Below are 6,000 nucleotides of genomic sequence, written 5' to 3' on the forward strand. Positions count from 1 at the left end.
ATTTGGGAAACTACTTTTTATCCTTCAGACATGTTCCCTTTTTCAGCTCCTAACCTGGTAGCAGCGTGGATCATGTTTCTTAATGGTCCCTCTAAGCGAGAAAAATGAGAAAAAATCACCCCTCACACAAACCATTTCATAATATATATCAAAGCATTTGTGATCAGATTATGTATCATCTATTTTGGGGGGTTTAAATCATGGCACAAATTTGGCCCGTCGCTGCTACATGGTAAAGCCACAAATTTGGCACGTCGCTGCTACCAGGTTAACTGTGTCCTCTCAGCCCCCTCCTCCCCTCTGTCACAAACAGGTTGCTTCTCTCCAATTTGTCCAATCCACTAGTAAACTTATACAAAACTATTAAGTCTCCTCTTTGTCTCCTCTCCTCAAGCGTCATCAGTTCCTTTTCCTCCAATCTGTTCTCATGGTAGACTCGACAACTTCAGTACCATTTGGTCACTATCTTCTGTATCCTTTCCAGCTTCTTTATATCTTTTCCCTGTAGAAACCAAACCAATGCTGCATATTCTAATCTTGGTCTCATCTTTGACATTATGATTTTTTGTCTTATCTTTATCAATATAATGAAAAACCATTCTAATGTTTTGTAACAAATTGTCTCCAAATATTCTATTTATGTGCTTATCAGGGGCCAATTCATTTTGAACAATCACTCCAATGTCCCTTTTGCTGTTTACTGCATCTACATCCATCTTACCCATCTAATACATTGCCATGGGTCTGTTCTTACTCTTTTCCATACTCGTTATGTCATTTCTTTATGTTGAATTCCATTTCCCACTGCTTACTCCATCCATGTATCTCATTTCAGTCATTTTGAAGCCTCTCACAATCTTCTTTTCCCTTTAATTTTTTCAGGAGTTTAGCATCATCTGCAAATATACTCTATAGCTTGACCCTTCATCTAGCATGTCATTAATGTATATTAGGAACATTTATGTGCCAGCACCGAGCCCTGTGGCACTCCACTTGTTGCTGTTCTCCACTCTGACTCTTCGTCCCTCACCACCGCTTTTATTTTTCTGTTCATCAAGTAACTCGTCCAGTTCCTTATACTTCCTCCCACTCCTCTATGTTCCAATTTCCATAGTAATCTATTATGTGGCACTTTGTCAAATGCGCTTTTTAAATCCAGATACATGCAGTCGACCCATCCATCTCTCTCCTCTAGTAAACACAGACCAAATTTGTAAAACATGATCTTCCTTGTTGAAAACCAAATTGGCTGCCACTTATCAATTAATTTTCCAGGTGGTGAAACCATTTCTTTTTTATTATTCTTTCACATAATTTAAGAACAGCTCTTGTGAGTGAGACCGATCTATAATTTAGTGGTTCTTCTCTGTCTCCACTTTTATGTATGGGAATCACACTGGCCCCCGTCCGTCCATTCTCTTGGTACTGCACCAGTCCTAACTGAGCAATTTATTACAGAAATCCTATATATAAAAAAGTTAGGGACTAGAAAAAAACTTCGTTTATCGGCGATTTTTTATAATATATAGCATTTCCCCCCCATAGTATTTAATAATAAGGGGGGAAAAAAAAAAAAAAAAAAGAAAAAAAAAGTTAAATAAAAATATAAAAATAACTATACTTATCTGTACAATACAATGAAACGAAAGAGACATAAAATGATTAATTAATTTTAAATTTCCTTTCCTGTTACTGTTTTACTGTTATATGCTACATTACAGGAACTCACAATCCTACATCCAACTCGTCTATCACAACTTAACATTGCCAATGTTTACTAGGACCAGAAAGGCTGGTGAAGCGTTACTTGACACGTGCCTTACAAACAAACCCCCCAAAGAGACCACCACCGCTCCCTCCCCCCCCCCCATCCCCCCCCACCCCCCTTCACCCTTTCACGGGATGATTTTCGGATTCAGTCGAGTGATGAGCAAGGGTCTCACAAACTAGCATGGACACTTGCTGCCTAATCACTGCTTGGTGGGACACTTGCTGATGGCTGCTGCTTAACTGGCGCTTGGTGGTGCTGCTGTGGGGCTGTTGGCTTAAGCTGTGCTTGAGATTCTCACCTTTTTGTCACTGCTTTTTCTCTCCAGCACTCCTTACAGCATGGTGCCGTTCCAGAGCTAGAGCTTCATTATTTAGACTCTTCATCAAACTCTAGTCCAAATCAAGCAAAAGTCAAGAGTCCGTAGTCAGTCATTTGGCCTTTGAGCTCCAAAGCCTTTTGTAGAGGAGGACGGGAGATCGTCAAGAGTCAGACAGGTCGGGGTCCCATGCAGCCTTGGGTCCTGTTAGCTCCTCTGGTCTTGAATTGAGCTGCTGCTGCCTCTCGTGTGGTGAGGACTGCTGCCCGTTCCTCTCTTAGACCTTCAGGCAGCAAGAGGGCAACCCGTCCTGCGGCAGCAATCTCAGTGTATAAAGCCAGTGTCATGACTGAGAAAACCAGTACAGTTAGATTACACGGCCATCATGTCTACAGGTCCATGGCTGCATCTTCTTAATCAGTGATCGCCTCTGCTGTAATCGAAGGTCTTTTTTGATATGTGAGGACCATCCAGTAAGCCAGATAGCCCTATGAAATCCAGCAGCTCGGTCTGCATGCATTGCTCGTGCGGTGTAATAACTCTTGAACGTAAATGTAAGAACCTGATCATCAACCTGAATAGGCGGCCTGATATGTTTAGAAAGTGGAAAGCACAGGCAGAAACACCGCACCGTGTTGTAACCAGGGTGAGAGTGTAAAAACGTTGTTTGTGTCCAAGATGTTGTTGTGGAGGTTGTTCAGTGCGGAGTAAGTGATGCAGGTAGAAAAAGAAAGTAGAGTTGTAGATATAGTATAAAAAAATGAAGGTTAAGCACATCCTCCTTCTTTCCACTTAGCGTAATCTAAGTAGTGACTTTATTTTCAGTGTTTTTCAGTCTGCTTATCCTCTCATGAGATTCAGTCAGCTTTTGACATCCAGCTCAGCATTTCCATCAGCCAGCCAGCGTAAGAAGGTCCTTTGCTCGTCAGAAATATCCCTCAAGCCCAGGTTAATATGTAACCAAACAACAACAGCGAAAAAAAAGAGAATTTAAAAAATACAGCAACGGACGTGCAACAATTAATAATATATTTAAAATAATAATTATAAAGACACACAACATATTTTTAAAGCAGCAATGACACAACTTAACTTTAAGTACTTAAAAAAATAATATTAACAGACTATTAACTAATAAGTACTAAACTATGATGTGTCACAGGCTTTTTTGTTTATTTATTTTCACACCCTTCGTGTGTGGCACCACAGCACCGTCTCAGCTCCCTCCCATTTCTCAATCACACTTCTTTCACCTTGCCCTACACACTTTCTTCATCTTGCAATTTTAAATAATATAAATAAATGGACTACTGTCTCTATTTTGGAATAATGGTGATGGGATAGTGGGGACATTTGCGATTGTGTGTGATAGATAGGTCTGGGATGTGTGTGTGTGTGTGTGTGTTTGTTAATTTATATTGTTTCAAGGCGTTTTTCACCTTATATTCCAGTGAGTTGTATTCCACAAACTTGACATCCTGTTTCTGTCTCGAATAATAATAGAATGTATTTTGATTGTAACTTAATACCTTGTTAGTTGTTTTTTTTTTATTTGTGAAAGACATTTTGACATAATAAGAGGATGATGGGATACGTGGATACAGTGGGAGCAGACCGGGGATGATATGGGTGGGGTGTGAGTTGGCTATGGTGGAGAAATATCGCAGTGATCGGTAGGAAGTGGAGGGTGAAAGCGAATGAATGGGCTTGATCAGGGGTTGTGCGGTGTGCGTGACTGCTCATCTGACCTCTGCTGATCAGCTGATGTACGGTTGGACATTGGTGATTCGATGGGAGGGAGGTGAAGTGATCAAATGGAACGTGATTACGAGCGGTGCGAAGGGGTGATGAAATGAAGAGTAAGATAAATGGCGCATGATGCTGAAACGAGAGACTTATATATTTGGTGTTTGTTTGCCACCAACAATTCATTCTGCAGATCAAAATTGTCGTAACGATTAATTTACCCACACTAATATATTCAAACAAGTATATATATTTTAAAGAAAAACGTAAAATAAGAAAGAACAATACACAAATAACAATAACACCACACTGTACAACATATATAATTTATATAAACAATACGACAAGTAATACGAATACTGTATGAACAATACAGAATGTAACTGGAACATGACAACACAAGGAGACGCCACCACTCTTGCCACTGTTGTTTCCGAGGTTGCCGATCCGCTAGCAGCTTTTACGTGAGCCAAACAATTTATCTCATGATAGGAAGAAAGTGCAGCTCCACTGAGTTTGGTATTTTATTCTGGCCACATATATTTTTCAACAATAAACAAACAATAAGCAAACACTACAGATAAAAAACACACCACTGTGATATATACACTTTTAAATAATTTTAAAGACAAAAATACATATAACTTTAAATAGCGTATTGAGTCTTTTCAACCCTACCACCTTTTTTGGTAAGTTGCAATAAGGATGGCACCACCACCATATATATTCATTTAAAGGCCCGTCCCCTCTGACTTCATAACCCCCAGTAGTGTGACTGGTGTGAATGTAGATCACCCCTCCCCTGTACTCTCACAACTCCTAGAGACCGCCTGCTAAATCGCCCAAACACTTAGCTAATTAACTAACAATAATAACTAAACACCCAAAGCCCACCACTACTGCCGACATCGTTTTTAACCTTTTTTACTAATGTTAAAATTTTCAACACTATTTACCATCTTACGTTTCATAACCACTTTCAACAGTGAAATAACTTTGAGTATATAGAAACTCCCACCTTCTTCACACAGGGCCAGTTCTTCTTCCAAGTTCAGCAGCCTCTTTATCAGGCGCACCTACTGAAGGAGAAGTTCAAGAACTGGCACCCTCTTGCGGAAGGCTGGCAAGCCTCTTTATCTTTTCCAGCGCTCCTCCTCTCCCGTGCCGTGACGCCTGAAGCTCTCTTGCAGGTCCCGAACCACCCGACTGGCCATCCTCCTCCTCCGACTCCTGACTGGCTGGGGGCCGGTCCGGGCTGAACCCGGAGCGTCCGCAGCCTCCATCCTCTCCCTCTGGCATGCAGGGCGGCTCGCCGTTCAGGCTCCATCTTCCTTTCTTAGCTCCTGACTCTGGCCTGAAGGTAAATCTATCCAAATTCACCAGCAACTGCTCCATCTTCTTCTTATAAATCTTTTCTTCTTTGTCTGACCTGCAGGCGTGGGGAAATGCTGACCCAAGTGTCCCTGCAGTCTTATACCCTGGCTTTTCTCATGTCTGTTTGTCACCGTGGAAGATTGCAAGGAGCCATAAGCCCGCTGCTTTTGACAAAGGCTGAGGCTCATGGCGTTGCGTTTGTTGATGACTTCTGGCTATGATGGGTGGGGAAGGATCTTGTCTTGCTTTGCTTGTGAGCTGAGGATGAGGTGCGAGGATGAAGTGGAGGGGCGCTTGGGAGCCATGATGGCCAGAAGTAGCTTGGTAAGGGTGTGCGTGACAGGCAGCTGCGAAACGCAGCGGAGTGGTCTATATTTCAACTTAGAAACGGTGGCGTTTCGTATAGTACATTTTTCATTATATCCAGATTGTTTCTGTATGTTGTAAATTGGTTCTATCAGTTCTTCACTGCATTCCTTTAGTACTCTGCTTAATGTGTCATCTGGTCCCATTGCCTTTCTGCCATCCAGTGACTTCATAAGGTTTAGTAAATCACTTTTGTCCACATCTCTGTTTTCCAATTTTTTAACTGTTCTTCATCCTGTCATCATGGGTTCAAATTCAGACTCCTTATTGAATACCCTTTGAAAACTTTTGTTTAACACTTCACCGTTTTTTTATTTTTTTTTTTTTTCCCCTCTTCATATACCTGTTCATCATCATCCCTTATCTTTATTACATTCATTCTATTTTAGTTTGCTCTTAAGGTATTTATAGAACAATTTTGGTTCAT

Source organism: Eriocheir sinensis, chromosome 12 (assembly GCF_024679095.1).
Source record: "Eriocheir sinensis breed Jianghai 21 chromosome 12, ASM2467909v1, whole genome shotgun sequence".
NCBI classification, from domain to species: Eukaryota; Metazoa; Arthropoda; class Malacostraca; order Decapoda; family Varunidae; genus Eriocheir; species Eriocheir sinensis.